This window comes from Crocodylus siamensis, chromosome 7 (assembly GCF_052110815.1).
Source record: "Crocodylus siamensis isolate JL-2025a chromosome 7, ASM5211081v1, whole genome shotgun sequence".
In the NCBI taxonomy this organism is placed as follows: domain Eukaryota; kingdom Metazoa; phylum Chordata; order Crocodylia; family Crocodylidae; genus Crocodylus; species Crocodylus siamensis.
The window spans coordinates 76,426,124-76,443,644 of record NC_143401.1 but is presented as its reverse complement, the minus strand read 5'-3'; the positions used below and the strand labels follow the sequence as shown (position 1 = coordinate 76,443,644).

The following is a 17,521-nucleotide window of genomic DNA, read 5'->3' as shown; positions in this document are numbered from 1 at the left end:
GTGCCCAGGGATGGTGGAACTGGCCGCATTCACTGCATCCCAAGCTGCCCCCTGCACTTGGCCTGGACAGGATCAAGAGACCCACCTTGGGATGGATAGACTTTCTTGTTGGGCCAGATCAATCCCAGGGACCATATCTTTCCACCTCTGCTCCAAATCATTCCCACTGCAACATGCGTTTCATCCTGCAGGAAGCTGCAGGTTGTTATACCAACTGCATTTGCTTGAACATTCAAAGAAAAGGAAACTGAAACCACCTCGCACATTACCTAAGCAAGACATCAGAAAAGTTAAAAAGAAGAAACTATCAAAAAGAAGAATAAAGAAGAAATTTGCCATTAGCTGGTAAACATTCAGCACAGACTAATACTCTTCAATGAGCTATTGCTAGTATTTCGTTACAGTTATTACCTTCTTTAGGTTCTCTATAGGTTCTCTATTCACCTGTCTATTTAACATTATGGATCCATGTATGAATTAGTTAATCTGCTTAGTGGTATACATAATGAGCTGTGTTGAACAATAATAAAAATGACACATAGAACATCAAGGTATCTATCAAATGAAGAAAAGGATATGTCCCAGTAGGGCTAACAATAGGGTTCGTATGGCTTTACTGGAAGACACTATAATTCCAGAGTTAAAAAAATCCACCTTTTTATTTTTTACCTATTTATAAAAGGGACAGTTTGGTCCTGTGAATTCTAATTCTTTACCTGAAAGTTGATTCACCACCGAGTGGAATTAACAACTGACTGTACAACAACAATTCTCTCTATATCTTGCCTAAAGCATCTAACAGATTCACCTTCTGGCAACTCAGTTGTTTTCCCCCACTGCTTGAAGACTGACAGATGCTTCTCAAAGCAGCTCTGTGTATCACCTAGATGTGCTTTATGAATCTCTACCACAGTTTTGAAAGCCACCATCTTAACTCATTCATATTATTTAAAGGAAGGATTTATTGCAACACACTCCCCATTTTTTCAATAGGCAGTAATAACCAATACAGTTCTGACATAAATGCCTGCATTTCCATTGTTTAAGCATTGCTAGCTTGTTTAATCTGTAGCACAGGCCCTGACTACCAGCAAGTACTGATGTACTGAAGACTCAAGAGTCCTGGATTCTTTACAGAGGTCTATACTGTGGTATCTCTTGTGGGTGGAGGCATGGAACAAAAAGGAGCAGTAACTTCTTGATTAAGCAGCATTGTTGAATAATCCATGCCCAGGAGTTTGCTGTTTTGGGGGAAGGGGGAGGAAGAAAGGGAGAGAAGTTGCCAGGGCTACTACCCTGTAGCCTTGATGACGATGAATTCTCCTGAACCTCCTTCCTTACAGAGTTTCCTTGACAGTGTATTGGTATAGGACTGGCCCCAGAGTGAGTAATTGGATTAAGGTTTAGCAACTCTTTATCCTCTCTGACTCATCCAATAGTCAATATGTAGTTAATGAAGTGATCTTTGTTTAAAACTTCCTCCCCCCTCCCTGCTATACTCACAAGTGTGGCAAAATGGTGTTAGGAAGACAAGGCTCTTTGTTGCTTTCTTTAGGGACTTTTTTTAGTTGAAATTTAGATGGTAAGTCAAGAATGTTGGTCTGGCTTTGATTTTTTCCTTCAGATTTTTATTATTATAATATAAAATTCTGAAAAACATGTAGTAGTTTCAGGTTAATTTGTTGTTATATTTGCCTGCTTATTTCATTGCATTATTAAAACATTTAGTACCGTATGTGTCATTAATATTCCAAAATGTAATTAGCATATTTAATCAAAAACAATTAGGAACAAACATTGCTTCCCTTTTTAAGTAATAAAATATTTATGGCTGGAATAAACAAGTGGAAAACCAAAAAGCACTTTGAGGTGTTCATTTCACACACAGAAAACAAAAAGCAAACAACAACAACAACAAAAGGAAACCCAAGGAAACCAAAAAATACCCAACAGAAGACCTTGCGTATCTACGCTTCCCCTCGTGGTTTTCTTGCCTGGGTTTTTCCTCCCTTGGGAGCTTCAATCGTTGTGTGTCAATTCCAAAGAAATAAAATTTCATTGCAGTTCCTCAATACTGTAATAAAAGAAGATACATGAACTAACCAAAGTGGTGTAAATCCCGCCTTGAATTAAGTTCGCTTTCTGAAACCTTCCTTGTGAATCTTAAGCAGTGTAAATGCTGATGAGAGTTTGAGCATATTAATAACAGGGATTTGGTCCAAGAGTCAATAAAACTGAAAATATTAATGTTCTTACTTCAGCCATATTTTAACATCCTAGATCATTTACCCAAGATAGAGACCTGAAAAATAAAAGGAAAAAACCCCAAATCTTCTATTCTGCATTTGTAGTGTCATGATAATTTAGAGATAAGTAGTCAAATAAATCTTCCATAGCCCTAAACAGTCTGGAGTAGTTTTGTGGATGGCAAACACTAGCTGGATGTTTCTGCCACCCTTTTCTCTTGGTTTTCAATTTCCTTACCAAAGCTGCACCCCTCCTTTCCCCAAAAATGTCAGCTGCTTCCATACATATGAAGTATATTCCATTCAGGACTACGTGTACCAAATACCATTAGTTTATGCTCTAGCATCTGAGTACAGCTGAGTTAATCCTCAACTCAATTTGATATTCGTGTTTTTGCATGGCTTTGTTGCTATAAACTCTTGGTCATTTTTATTCTAATATTTTAATATGGATTCTATTGTAATGTTTCGCTTTTTGTCATTATGTGTTGAACTATAGAAAGAACTCTGTTTACTTCTCTGTTTAAGTATAGACTTCATTTATTTGAAAAGAAACCAAAAATCCAGAACCCCTTGGGTGAATTAGGCATCTCTAGGATGGAATAACCTACAAAGATCTGGAAATTTATAAATAGCCCATTGTTCCTGTGCTGCTTTACTTTGTCTGTTGTTCTGTAAAATGGAATGCTCCTTTTTAAACAGTCAAAAGAAACAAAATACATATGTAACACTGCTGCCTAAAACACGTGAGGTGGGGGGGAAACTTCTGAAATGCAGAAAACATTTGTTCAAGTCTCCAAGGAAAATGAAGTCAAACCAAACAAGCATATAATATAGATGTACGCCTCATGGGCAAAGTTACCTCTAAGCCCATATGTTTTAACAAATTAAGAGGTAAATAATTTGCTGAAGTTACAGTTCAACCACATCAGAACACCTCTGGAAATGAGATATCTCTGTGTTTTTACTGTTATTTCCTATGGAAAGATTTTTTTTTCCAGAGGAATATCGTTTTGTGACAAGAAATGGTACTGTAAATAACTATTAACCCTTCAGGGCCTCCACAGACGGTGTGGTCATTTGAAGCCTAGTCTGCCTGCTTCTCTTATGTCTGACAAACGACCGAAAGAGATTGACAAAATTCAGTTTTTCAATATGAAAATGCCACCAGGGACTTCCTTGTGAATGAAAAGAGACAGAGAAAGGTTACTACGTGTATTCTAGGATCCAGTACATAATTCTACTATTAAAACTTTAATTTATGAAAAAAATGCTTCTGTGGTCCCCAAATGGTTAAATTTCACTCTAACTTTTCATTTTAGTTAGTCATGAATATATCTAACATACAGAGGCCATCAAAATCTCGCCACTAGAGACTATAAAGTCTACTTACATAGGGTTCCTGGGATTTTTCATGTTCTTATGGAAAATATCTCTGAAATCCCCGAGCTGAAAATTTTGATCTCATTTGTGGATGTGAGCGATGCTGAGAAAGGGTTGAAGAGTGAAGAGAACACTTTTCTCGCATAATTTCATTTGTCAGGAGAATCTTGCCGCTGACATTGGAAGAGTGATTTAATTGATTTTAATCATACACCTGAGATTGGGAAATTGAGCCCTCTGTCCTGAAAAATAATTCTAGGCTTCCATAAGAATGTCTAATTTGCAGCTAATAGTTTTTTCTTGAAGTTTTGTTATGAAGTTTAGAAAATATAGATCAAAGGCTGATACACAGAACTATTTATTGCAGTCTAAGACATTAACAAATCAGGGTTATTGTCTTTGTTTTTCAACAATATTAAAAGATGGCCATCCATATGTAGCTACTACTTCTAATGCATGTATGCATAATAAACGTGCCATAGTGATTTGCCACTCTGATTTTGAACCATAAAAAATAGAAGTACTATCTAAAGAATTTTTTATACATAGAGACACCTTTGTATGTACATCCAAGAAGAGTCAAAAGAGTTCTAAATCGGTAATATTTAACCAAAAAATATCCTCTGTTTGAGTATGGAATATGCTTCTCAACTACTACTATATATACCAGACCAATATTGATAATAGCTAGCTGTATTTTAATATTGGTTTGGCATATTGCAGTGAATGACTGCAGGAATGGCTTGATTTCACTTCTTGTAATTCAGTCCATAATAAACAAATGTTGTTTCATTAAAGGATGGTTAGTATTGGGACACAAAAATGAAGTCAGGTTATATTTTTTGCATAGAAAAGAGATGGAAAATTTTGCATTTGCCTTACAGTAAAACCTTCATGACCTTCATGTACTATTATTAACTACTATTCAGATGGGATCGAGGTCAGCAAGAATTTCCCCACCCCCACCCAAATGCATGAACATTGAAGAGATACTTATTATTGCTCTGTATGACTCACACATGTACATGATGTCAAACTTCATGTTCAAAATATGGTTCTTTTCCCTGTTGATCCTGAACATTTGCATAAAGTATTTGAATTCTCACTTCTAAAACTGTGAGTGAAAACACTATTGAATCCATACTGGCCTTTCAGTGTTTGTCATATGGAAACTACAAAACATTAACATACTACCAGATTTTAAATGATGTTGAAAAGTTATTCTATTTATGCCCCTTCATTCTAACAATTTTACTGTTTTAGGTTAATGGGAGAATATAGTATTTCAGTGTGACAGTGAAGCTGTAATGTGACAATATTTCAGTAAATTACTAGCATTATCCTAGTGATATCTGAACATAAAAAGCAGAGGAATTTGTACGCAAAGGAGAGAGCTGTCCTTGAAGCATGGGACTCATTAAATCTCTCCTTTTTCTCTAAGTGAAAGACAGTGGGCTAGGAAGGAGTGCTTCCGCAACTGGCACACCAAACAGGCACTGCATATCCACTATTCAGTGCATCCTCTAGGAGTCAGGGTGAACAAGGCTTAAGAATATAGTTGATGAAATAATATGGCAGTCTCAAATTGACATTCAGTTGCAGGGGTGAATCTGGATGTCTAACCCAAGTTCTGCAAGCTGTATACAAACCTTTGTGATTTTTAACTAAGTATAGACTAAGGTTTGGGACCATAGGACACTTGCCCATGTAAGACCAGTTCAGGGCCTCCTTTGACAACACTTCAGTAAAGATTTGGGGCCAGATCCTCAGTGAGTAAATTAGCATAACTCCCCTGAGATATTAGGAGGTATCTCTGGGTCTGTAGAGAATGCATATCTGCTTCTACCATGAGCCTTTGTAGAATGTTTTTTACTTCCCTCTATATGAGTAACCAGCTTTGCTGTATTTTTCAGTCTTCCATATTTTGCACAGTAGACTCCTCATGGGGTGAGCGTGGGAAGGGATATTGGAAGGGACTCATGTCTCTGCTTTCTTCCTGTCTCTTTTGGAACAGAGCAAACCCTGCACTTTCCAGAAGAAACGATCTAGAATTTTACCTAGCCCTTACGTGGGCTGAAGTAGGCCCATTGTCTCTTGCACTACACTGCACAATAAGGTCCAGGTAGAAGAAAATAAGCATGTGCTGAAATCCACAAACCACAAATCAGTTTAATATGACAAACAGAAGTTTAGTATAACTGGAAAAAGGAAAAGAAAATTAAAACAATACAGGTCGGATCCTTAGCTGAAATAATGGTCTTGGCTTTGTTAAAGTCAACAGAGCTAGGACAATTTACACCAACTGAGAATATGTCCTACATAGAAATTATCAGCAGAACTGATTTTAAATGGATTGTGTTTCCAAATGATCAATCCAGCACATTATTCAGCAATTAATTTCATCCCACTGTTCTGTATTTAATAGGATACAGTGTGTTATTTTGCTAACCTGGTAAATTCAGTGTGATAAAGCAGATTGTTGGGGGGAAAAAAAAGAATAATGAAGACTGAAGAGATGTCTGGCTCACAAGTTATTTTAAGCATGTGCAGCATGTGAATTTGCACAAGCAAATGTATTTGTCAAACAGGCCCCAAATGCTTGTATAATAATTAGTTAATGTTTGTAAAGTATTTTGAAAGTGAATAGCACTGTGTAAGTGTTAAGTGTTGCTATTATATAAATGGTATGGATCATTGTGCTCCTCTAGCTACAGCAACCACAACAGTCTTGATGATGCTTGTTAATTTTGCTGACTTACCCTCCATTGGTGATTAAGTGTCATTTGTCTTATAATTTTAATGTTATCTTTTAATACACATAATAAAGTTTACATAATTATAGTCTATTAATATAATTTGCATGCGTGTTACTGGGAAGGCAAAGAAAATGTTTCATCATCTAGCATGTAATTTGGCTTATTTAACTATTTCCTTTTATCTTCCATCAATAGATTGGCAGTTCTTTATAAATGAAGATAACCTCAATAAATTCTCTTTTCAAGACTCCTCTCTTTATTAAGTCTCTAAAGGTATATAGATAGCTGAAATGCTGAAGGGTGAAGATTTCTGAATGTCTACTACAGAAAGTTTTAAAAATTCACACATTCTTCATACAAGCATGGTTCTTCCTAATGAAATGTGGGAACAAGTTGCTTTCATGAAAGCTTTGAAAGTGAGTATGTACTATACTTCATAAGCTCAGCTATAACAAGACTTTAAATGAGTAAACAGTGTTTAGATTGAACATGAAAAGAGTCAGCATGAAAAGACAGGTTCAAAATATTACATGATGCTTTGCAAAAGTGTAAATGTGCCTGTCTTTTTTTTTTTTTTTTTTTGGTAAATGGCAAACGTTTACAACCCAACTAAAACAGTACCTAGAGAAATCCTGTGTTTGCTCTTTGGAAGATATTCAATAAATTATAGTGAGCTGCAAATGTCACTGGATTGGGAACTGTAAGAGCTTTACCTTTAAGTCTTTAAGTAAAGACTTGCAGCTGGTGCAGTGGCTAGGTAATCCCTAATGATAAGCTCCTTTTAATGTGGAGGTGAGGCAGTTTTCACACAGATATTACTGCATTAACCTTACTCTAGATACGGTGCAGGTGTGCACAATATTGTGCTTTGCAGCCTTCTCTACTTTATTCTTCCAATGTATCTCAAGCTTGCTTTAAAAGATTCTCTTATACCTTGGTGAAATGATTGCAGTTCAAGCCTATTATCAACAAAAACCTGCCAAAAGGGCTACATTGTCAGACTTTATGATGGTACTAACTATTCTGTTGTTCTCTGGAGACCAAACTTAGACCATTAAATTCACTTCATTTGTGATTTCAGTGACCTGGACTGCAGACATAGGTCTTTTGATGTAAAATGCTAGTACAAGAATCAATGGTACTATCTAGTTCCCTTTTAAAGTATATCATAAAAGTGTAACGGTACTATTCTAAACAAAAGGTGACACTACTCTTGTATAATACAATTATATGAGGATGGTGTTTTTAGTGTAGTTTATTAGTTATTATGATGTGCAAAGACTTTACACATTGAAATAAACTGCGTAGTTGAATTCACTCCATTATTTTCAATAGACTGACTATATTGTCTGCACTAGAGTATAGATAATTTTCATGCAACGGGGAGCTATTTTCATATCCTCTTCATGTAATAGATGAGATTATAAACAGGCTAGGATTACTCAAAAACCAACACATGCCTTGTCTGCAGACCCATTTAGACAAAGGCTGTCTTCCAAATGGTCCCCTTTGATAGGGGAGCTCCCAGGACTTGCTTAGTTTAGTTGACAGACTACAGTTATTTATAGTAAATGTGTAACATATTAAAATTTTAACGGTGGAATTTAGTTCGTTTTTTCCTCCAGAGACTGACTTGCTGTTGCAAGGCCCTACTTGTATACCCACAATCTTCAGTACTAAACCTCTTTGTAAACAAACACAGTGATAGCTCATTGGCAAACAGTGAACAGGTTTACAATTAATGAAATTGCTGTAACAAAATAAACAGAAGAGTTACTATGGTTGCAGTTAGGTTCATGTCATTGACTGGGCATGCTGCTTGTATCAGACATTCTGCACCGACATCCTTTTGCAGCAGACTGATTAGAAGGAGATTTGTCTTTAGGTTTGTTATAACGTGACATAATCTAGTATTAGGAGTCGTATTTGCCACAGGTCCATACTCAAGGCAGAGAAAAGAAAAGAAAAAAGCCCAAGCTATTACACTGTCTTAAATATTATAGGCTCTAGGTGTCTGTCTTTTTTTTCCCCCTCCCTTTCAAATGTAGAGCTTGGAGGGAAAAAAATTGAATAGGTGTATTCTGATCCATGGAGGAAGAAGAAAAAAAGACCCTCATCATAATTAACCTGGACTTGATTCTCCTCTTAGCCATTTTTGCATGATTCATATGACTTCAGCAAGAGTTAACTTGTATTAGGTGGGGAGGGGACTAGAGAGAGCATCAGTCCCAGGATTTTACATTTTCAGTTTTGCCAGATATAAATGGATATAAATGATTCACTCTATTTCTCAGGTGAAGGTCTGAAGAAGAGACAGTCCTGTCTGAAATAGAGGTATCAACTTCAGTTTTTACAAAAAATTATTTTTGTCATGTTCAGTAACTTTAGATGGAAATATTCACATAAGCAAATATTGTTGAATTTGCTTGATCTGATCATGCAATATTAATATTGTGTGTGGTTTGTGTGTATGTGTGTGTGGATGAGATAGATTCCTGTCTGTGAAGGGAAGAAGAAATTAAATAGCAGGTAACCAATATCACCTGAGTAAGATTTTAGAACTGGGCTGTTACAGGGTTTCCATAATATTTTAAAGCAGAAGTTAAAGAGAAAAAGAAAGGGCCAGATGTGCTTCATAGCAACTAAGGAATCAAATTGATATTCAGATGCCTTTCCTTCTATAATGCTGTTACCTACTATATTTGAGATGCAAAAAGAGAATTATTCCAGTATAAAAGACTTATGAGGCCATATGTTGGAGATTCTGCTTGACAGATCATTGAGTGGTGTATCACTTGCTCTCTCAACCTTGCTATATTGCTGCTGATAATGGCCCAAAGATTGTGCCCACGGTACCATCAAGAATGGGGAATTTGTGCAGTTGGCATGTTTTGCACAGTCTCTTAAGCTGATTGTTCATGATTTTTTATGTAAACATAAGACCATAAGACATGCATTTTGAAGAAGAATAGTGCTATCTAAGTGCTAGGTATTATTATTATCATACACTAAAATCAGGGCTTTTGGTCACTTCAGCTGATTTCACTTTCCACAACTTGTAGAAGCAGAAAGACTGCCTCAGCACCAGGTCAAATAGGAGATACAACACTAGTAAAGTAAAATTCCCTCCTGTATATGCCCAAGCAACTCTTTGAACAGTAAAATGTCGGTAGTGCTATAAAATGCATCGGGAGTATGATGCAGAGCACTCTGCTTTTGACTTTTTCCCAGGAAAGTTCAGGTACTGTTTTGCTGTGCCACCAATGCTCTGTTTCACTTCTCAGTTAAGGCCACACTCATTTGCTGTAATTCATTTCCCTCCCCTATTTTTCCTCCAACAGATTTCACCTTCAGTGATATGGCTGCTGCTCCTCTTCCCCGTGTGTTTGCTTCTGTGGCAAGATTTAATACGTGGGGTTATTGAGTCAGTTGGTTAAAAGGCAACACAATCTCTGAGGAATTGCATTTGCACATAGAGAAACTTTTGTATTAACTTTGTCCACATTCTTTTGTGCGTGTATACCTGCGCATGTGTGTATAGGGTTTGCTCACTATGAGGCCTTGTTATTAAAAAAAACAAAACTCCCCTATAGGCAAATTGCTTCTTTTAACTTTTCCTCTATTAATTTATAAGACTTTTTCACCCCTTTTCTCCCTGCCACACCTCTGCTCACTGCTACAAAAACAATAAAATGACTTTTAATGCTAAAATATTATGCTGTAATACAAATATCAAAGAATGTAACAAATGTTTGATTAATGCATCTATTCAATTACCTGCATTAAACATGGTTAGATTGCAAAAGATTTTCTAGCCATATCGGACACTCCAAATGTTATGATGCTTCATCCATACATCTCTTGCTGCTTTGCAAAGAGCATCAGACATTATTATCCCCATTCTGCAGATGAGAAAACTGAGACTTAGTAATGTTTTGCCCACAGTCATGAAGTGAATAAATGAAGAGAATCTGGGTCTCCTAATTCATGGTCCTGCATGTGATTCAGATCTCATGATTATCTTGAAAATAATATTTTAGAAAAAGATGTGTAACATGTTGGGGCTTCAGCACTTTCATCTGAGTTAGAGAATGCAGAATTGTGAGTAGTTATTTTACTTTAGTGCAAGATGGCATCACATGGGATAAATGGGACCAAACATTTTTCAAGCAAAAAGAAATACAAACATAAGGAAGATGAAATTACTGTTATTTACCTGGCAGGCACAAAGTGCTAACTCCAGTTCTGGTATGAGTGAGTGATTGATTTTACTACTGGCTTGAATTTGGTTCAAAATATGATACATACGTTTAATAAATGGAACTGATTTCATTTTTCATAATTTTATTTATAAAATCTGTTTCAGGAATTAATAGTGAACACAATTTCAGATTTAAAATTTTTGATACAGTGATGCCAATACTTGTTTCCATCAACATTTCTGCTCTTCCACAGCCCAGCAATAGTTTCTGCCAGTGTTTCAGTTCTCTCATCTCTCCCTTTCATTTCAAATGCTATCTGGCAGTATTTTACTTAGAAATTAGGTTGCCTCCCCATCACTGATTGCCCAGATGGTCATCTTACATGACTAGAGGAAAGCAACCTGACAATTGGCAACCATCCAATCCTGAGAGAGGATATGTTGCATTGGGTGTAAGTGCCAATATTTTAGGTGGGCAGACTAAAAGATGACAGTAATCCAAAAAAAGTGTAGTGCCTAGCAAGTTAGAAAGTTTGGGAGCAGCTCATTATTGCTCTCTGAGTTAGTTGAAACCTTATTCTGGGGCCTTGCATTTTTAGCTGTAATTTACATTGAATTTAAAAGGAAAGGAAAGGAATCAGGTGGTTTGCAGTTCAGAACATTGATTATGTGGCTCGGAAGAGTGGTTCAGGCACTTTAGAAGCAGCAGTGGAGTGTTTCTAGCCATTAGTAGTGGTCTGATGGATGGACTTATTTAATTGTCAGGGAACAGAAGAACCAAACTCTGCTGTTTTCTCTCTTTCTGGTTTTTGTTGTTGTTTCTTTGGGGGGGTAGGGGGTAGGGGTTGCTATGTTTAATATGTTAATTCTTGGGTACTAACTTGGTGTAATGGCTGAGAAAGGATAGGTCTGTTGATGCTGAGAAAGGATAAAAACAGGCTGGGTTTATCCTGGGTCCCATTGTCCCAGGATTTGATTCACATCAAAACAAACATGGGACAGTCCAGACATTCACAAAGCCCAAGGCAGAATTGGTCTAAGTTACACAATTTTCTGTAAGGGCATAGTGTAGATAGGTAGCAACAAGAACACACATTAGCTCATTGGTGGCAGCGGGCAAATCTTACAGTGCATTCTGCCATTTTTAAACCAGGCTATGGGTGCATCTACATGTCACCCTATGGTGACATAGAGACATGCTACAGTGATGTAGCAATCACATGTGTCTATATGTGATTCCCAGCTACATTGCCATAGTGGCACGCTCCCCAGGCATAGTGCACTGCTATGGTGATGTAGCGGAGGAATCTACCCATGCACTGCATGCACAGTGCAGTAACCACCAGTACTGTGTTGTACTTTACTATTTCCAAAAGGAAGTAGTAAAGCACAGTGCTGTAGCAACATCGCCATATGATGATCTGCAGACACGCCCCATCTATGTCAAGCTTCTGTTCTGTTACAGGTATAAATCGGTTCCCAATCACTTACACTGGTAAAAGTGTAATGTCTGTACCTTGTCTTACACACACGGCTTGAATGGCAATTAACTCAAAGTAGGCCCAGTTGTCCCAAGGAGGAGTGTTATCTCTCAGACCTCATACATACTTAATGTGGTAAAATGGGCTTGTAGGTCTATAGGATTGCAGAATAAAAGGTTTTGTTCTGGAACAAATGTGATGTCTGTTTTTAGCCAAAGTTACCCAGCACTGAATTTGACTTCTACTCACCATGTTAATGACAAAGTCTAATAGAATCATGTATTAAAAGGAGTTCCTCCCTAATTATTTCCAAATTTATACCAACTTCCGGATCCTGCATTTTCTGTCTACTCCGTACTCCTACAAAAGTCAATTGGGGATCTAGAAATGCAAGCTATGCAAGACTGGACCCTAGTGGGTTATTTTCTGGCAGTCACTGTGGGAGAAGGGAGGAAGACTATAAGCATTTCTGTCAGCGATTAAATACACACACACACACACACACACACACACACACACACACACACACACTTAAACTTATGTGTATGTGATAGTTTGGGTTTTCTCTGTTATTCAGCTAAAAAGATAAAGTGGCAGGGATTGGTACTGCTGTGAGCAAACATCTGCTGAATTATGAGATGAAAAATAAAATAAGTAGTTAAGTTACTAAGCAGAAATATTGTTGCCTTGGCTTGTCTTTTCTTCTCTTGCCACCTTGCTCAATCTGGTTCATAAAGAATGAAGGTATGCTTACCACACATTTCCTTTTCCTCAAATGACAGACAGTGTATCTAATAGCTAAATTTCAATATCTATCACAAATATCATATTTTAAAGCAGGTGAAATTGTTGTGACTTGCCTCACTGCTTCAGGATAAAGCCACATATAACCCCGCAAAAATAAAGGATTAGGGCTCCCTTGGCCTCCTGTACAAATATTTATTGTCCAGGTATTGCTACTTGTATGCAGTTTTTAAAAGATATGATTCACAGCAAGTCTCATCTTAAGCCTACACAAAACAAATGACTACTTGGAACCTGTAGTAACATATAGCTTAAACCCTTTCTCCCTCCCTTATTGGTGGACCAAAAGAGTTAAGCTCAAGGCCCTATCCTTTTCCCCTTCAGCAAAATCATAGAAACAATATAGGCCTGATTGTTGCTTAGGGTCCTGTGAACAATTGCAATATTATACACATCCTGCTACCTGTTGAGATTGCAAAATAGGGTGACATAAGCTGAGCCTCAGAACAAAAATTCATCTAAATTGTTCTGAGTTTAAACACTGGTTTTCATCCTTTTGGGAAAGTTTATGCTTTAGGCAGAGCTTTTCTACAAGGTTTTACACTATACGTATGCACATTATACCTCCAAATTGCCTCCAAGCTGACAGTCTTTCGGGTGCATTAACTACTTTACTACCAAAGATCTAGCCAGATTAAATTTTTTGAAAAAATGCTGAAGAAAAATATTTCAGAATAGTCCTTTTCTATTAAATCTTTGACTTAGCAGCACATATACAGATCTTAAAACAAACCTATCAGTAATGCTCAAGTCTACCAAAATACCTTAGCATCTTGATTGATAAATATGCCCTGTTTACATTATGATTACTGCATACTATTTTCTGTCACTGCTAATTTATTTGAAAGTCTTAACCTGGTAGGTTATAAATTCAGTAGCATTTTATAATGAGGGCTGTTGAAATAAATCATCCCCTGAAAATAATATTCGAAGAATTCTGCAAAATCTTTCACTACATAGATCCCAGAATATGAATAGATATGACACACAGACAGACAGACATATTAACCTCTTAAAAATCCTTGGAATCTAAGCCTTTTAAAGTGTTACTGCATACAATTCCCCCATAAAAAGAGGCATATAGCATTAAAGCTCTATATCACAAGTGGCTTTAATATTGAAAGTCTGCACTATAGACAGACTAAGATGATGGGCTGGGGGGGAGAGACATCTCTGTATGTATCATAGATGGATTTATTGTATTATGATCATATTATTATTATTATTTTTACTTTAGGCTTGCATTTCTGTTTGCAAGTGAATTAGTTTTTGTTTCTAGCTTTTCTCAGGGCATATACTCAGACCTCTGTGGTACATTGGGCTCTATTAAGCTGCTGTTCAATAGTTTGGTGATATTCAGACAATATTGAAACATTCCCAAATGAACTTTGCAGGGAGACATTTTCATTCGCTGCCTCCCTCCTCATGCATATTAACAAATGGTATGCAAGGCCTCATTTAATTCACTGATTTTACATTCGGATCACTTTCTCTTTTACAGCTATTTTTACCGGGCTTCATTAATCTTTGTTGAATACAATGGCATACATCTTTAATGCGGCCGCTGTCAAGTCATATTTCAGTAAGAGCTGCAAACTGAATGACAGCAAGCAATATTAATAAATTTAACATAGACTATATCAATTTTTAACAGAATGAATGTGGAAAGCTAAATGTATTATTTTTCGTTTAAATCATAGGGTTTATCACCGGTTAAGTAGCAGCGATTTTGGGAAACTTGTGACGTGCCGTACAAATAGATTTACATCTCATTAATAAGTAAATTAGGCAAATGCCTTTCAAGTTCAGACAAGTACATAAGTGTAATCTCCATATTAAAGGAGTAGTCTTTGATAAACCACTGAGGAATTGCAGCAGCCAACTATGTGACATGTTGCCAGTGCCTGAACTCCTCCACATTCCCACCTTTAATTACACTGGTTCATTACTAAAGAGATAAGTGTCTCTCCAGTTAAGATTCTATAAATGAGCAGCATGCGGGATCCTCCCAAATCATTTTTGCAGAAACCATGAAAAGGTGGTAACAGTTATGAAAAAACGAATTATCACCTGCTCTCTTTCTTCCTACCCTGTAATAACATTAAAATATTAAGATGAATTCCTTTTAAATCTCAGAAAGAAATTGTCCATTAAGAGATGCTATTTTGTTTTAAAAAGGAGGGAAGGGGGAGTAAAAAAAAAAAAGGAAAAGGGAAAAAAACACCTCTGAATTTTTTTTTTAAATTTCCCTTCATAAATCCCAACAGAGATAATTTGCTGTAAAATTTAAACCCAGTGAGAACTTGTCTGTCTGTGTTAAATAAAAAAGTTACGGTTGGTAGGAGACATGTTTTTGCAGTAGCTTTAGCGATTATAGGAAATTACATGCAAAGCCAGAGTTCTGATCCTAAGTTAATTTATAATTGGAAAAAACTTATTAATTAGCTATGTCATTCTAATTAAGAATTAGAGGAGTGTGCATTAGAAAGTCAGTCAATATCCAGTTGACAGAATTAAAAAAAAAAATCAGAAATCTTCAAGCTGCTTAGTTCTGTCCACTATCACCCTGGTTTGTCTTTTTAGGAATTTCTGATTGCTAATGGAAATTACCCCTCGGAATACAGATACTAAAAGAAATACACGTATCTTTTTGTGTTACTGAAAAAGCAACCCTAAAACTGAGCTGTTAGAAAATCTTGTTGTGTTTTCTTGGGAAGTCCATATTGCAAGGCAATGCAAGGGAAGGTTTGAATCTGAACTGCTTGCTTGTGCAGTTAAGGGCCCCATCTAATTCAGAGTCAATAGGAAAAATGCATACCATTGTATACATGTGCCATTTTATACATATCCCAGTGTTTTACCAGTAAGCAGACATTCATTTCTATTCATGCAGACAAAGAGAGACATTCTGAGGCCTGGTAGATTCCTGCGATGAAAGATTCTAAGATTATTCTTTTACAGTTGCATGCAAACAGTGCACAGGAACATTATTCACATGCTTGTGTATATAACATATTTCCCACACCAACTTCCTTCCTATCTTCTCCTCCCCTTTTAGGCCCAGTTTCTGAGCTGGTCACAATTCAGCTTAAAAAAATAATTTAAAAAAAGCTTTGCTTTTCTTGATGATTTTTTTTTTCCGGTGTGGTGGAATTTTCAAGAAAGAAATCAAAATTACATTAAAAGTTGACAGCTCTTTTCTTAAAAATCCATGTTCAAAAATACAAATTGTGTATTTTTATATAAATATCATAATGTGGAACACATTTTTATTGGTACAAATACTGAAAGAGAGCACCACGGAGAAATCCCACAGAATATGAAACAGCCTGACTCAGAATGGTGTGGGGAGGGAGGGAAAGGGGGGACCAGTTATTCACATTAGGAATCGCAAGGTTGGAAATACAAAAGGACAAGCAAAACTATAAAAGCTAATGTCTCAGATAATTGTACCCTCCAAAAAAATATATAAAATGATTAAAATAATCTGACCTAAACCTCTCATGTCTGTATGGACCATTTTCCCCCTTGTGCATTTGCTTTCAATTAGAGTAGGGGAAAAAAAATCCCTGGAATGCTCAATGATGGCATTCACTTTACTTATTTGAATACCAAAAAGATGACCCACTACTAATGATATAAAAAATCTTTTGCATTAGCAAGTTTTTATTCTATATTTGTTTTGCCAGCACAACACAATATTCACTTAATATGCTACTAGTATCTTATCAAGTTAATGATCTGTTGTATGTACAGAGTAGGCTTCTTACTCATTTTAAATTAGATGCAAAAGCACACTGTATTTTGATGGAAATTTGAATACTTGGGTTTTTTATGAAATTATGGGATATTCATGTTTTAACAGTCTACGTACAGACTGAGCAAAACAGCAATAGTTAGTTAGGATACTAATGTGGCATAATACATATTGTTTCTGCCTAACGTGATTTAATGGATCTCAATAATAACATGTCAAAAGAATTCTTTTTTTTCAGGTCTTCTTTAGAACCCAGTTACTCCTCAGACATATATAAGGGGTTCGATTTTTTTTTTTTTTTAAGTCCTCAGTATTGGGTCCATAGGAAGGCCACGGGACATCTCCCACTGACTTCAATGTGTGCAGAATTAGACCAACATCGAGCTCTTGTGAATCCCACGCAAAGAGAGATATTTGCATAAATTCCACATTGCTATAATCTGCTGGAATAGATTTTACTGCTTCCTGATGTCAAAGTCTACAAGAGACAACTCAAACTTTAATACTGACATGTGATTTGCAACCAGCATTTTTTCTAAAAATGTAACGTGAGGATCGCTGCCGTTGCAAGGAAACGAAATTTTTTAAAATACTATTGCTTGGGTTTTCATCAAGCAGCAGATGAAAACAGGATTTCCTCTCTCCCTTTCTCTCTCTTGCTCGCTCACTTGTTTTCACACACAGACGCGCACACAGACACACAGACACATTTAGCAAAAAAAATGTTTAAACTTTTATGAAAACGTAAATATTTTTAGCGGCCATCACAATATTATTTAACAACCTTTAGCAGGTTTATTCTCAATATTGGTCCTATTTTGCTGTTCATCTGGGAACCTTGTACGCCTGCCCATCATGCACAGTCAACTAATTAATGGCAGTGTAGAGCTTAA

The 17,521-nt window shown here is 36.5% G+C and overlaps 1 long non-coding RNA gene across 7 annotated transcripts in view; it reads left to right on the top strand.

Annotated features, from left to right (window-relative positions):
* LOC149859990 (uncharacterized) overlaps window positions 1-17,521 on the top strand; it is a 96,429-nt gene that overhangs the window by 49,062 nt on the left and 29,846 nt on the right. The window contains exons 4-5 of one of the 7 annotated variants that reach the window (XR_016443620.1): window positions 6,650-6,801; window positions 8,680-8,719. The exons of 5 other annotated variants lie outside the window; for them this stretch is intronic. This is a non-coding gene — a long non-coding RNA (uncharacterized LOC149859990). Of the gene's footprint in view, window positions 1-6,580; window positions 6,802-8,679; window positions 8,720-17,521 lie in introns of all 7 variants that reach the window. One more of the 7 variants, XR_016443624.1, reaches the window with a different exon arrangement.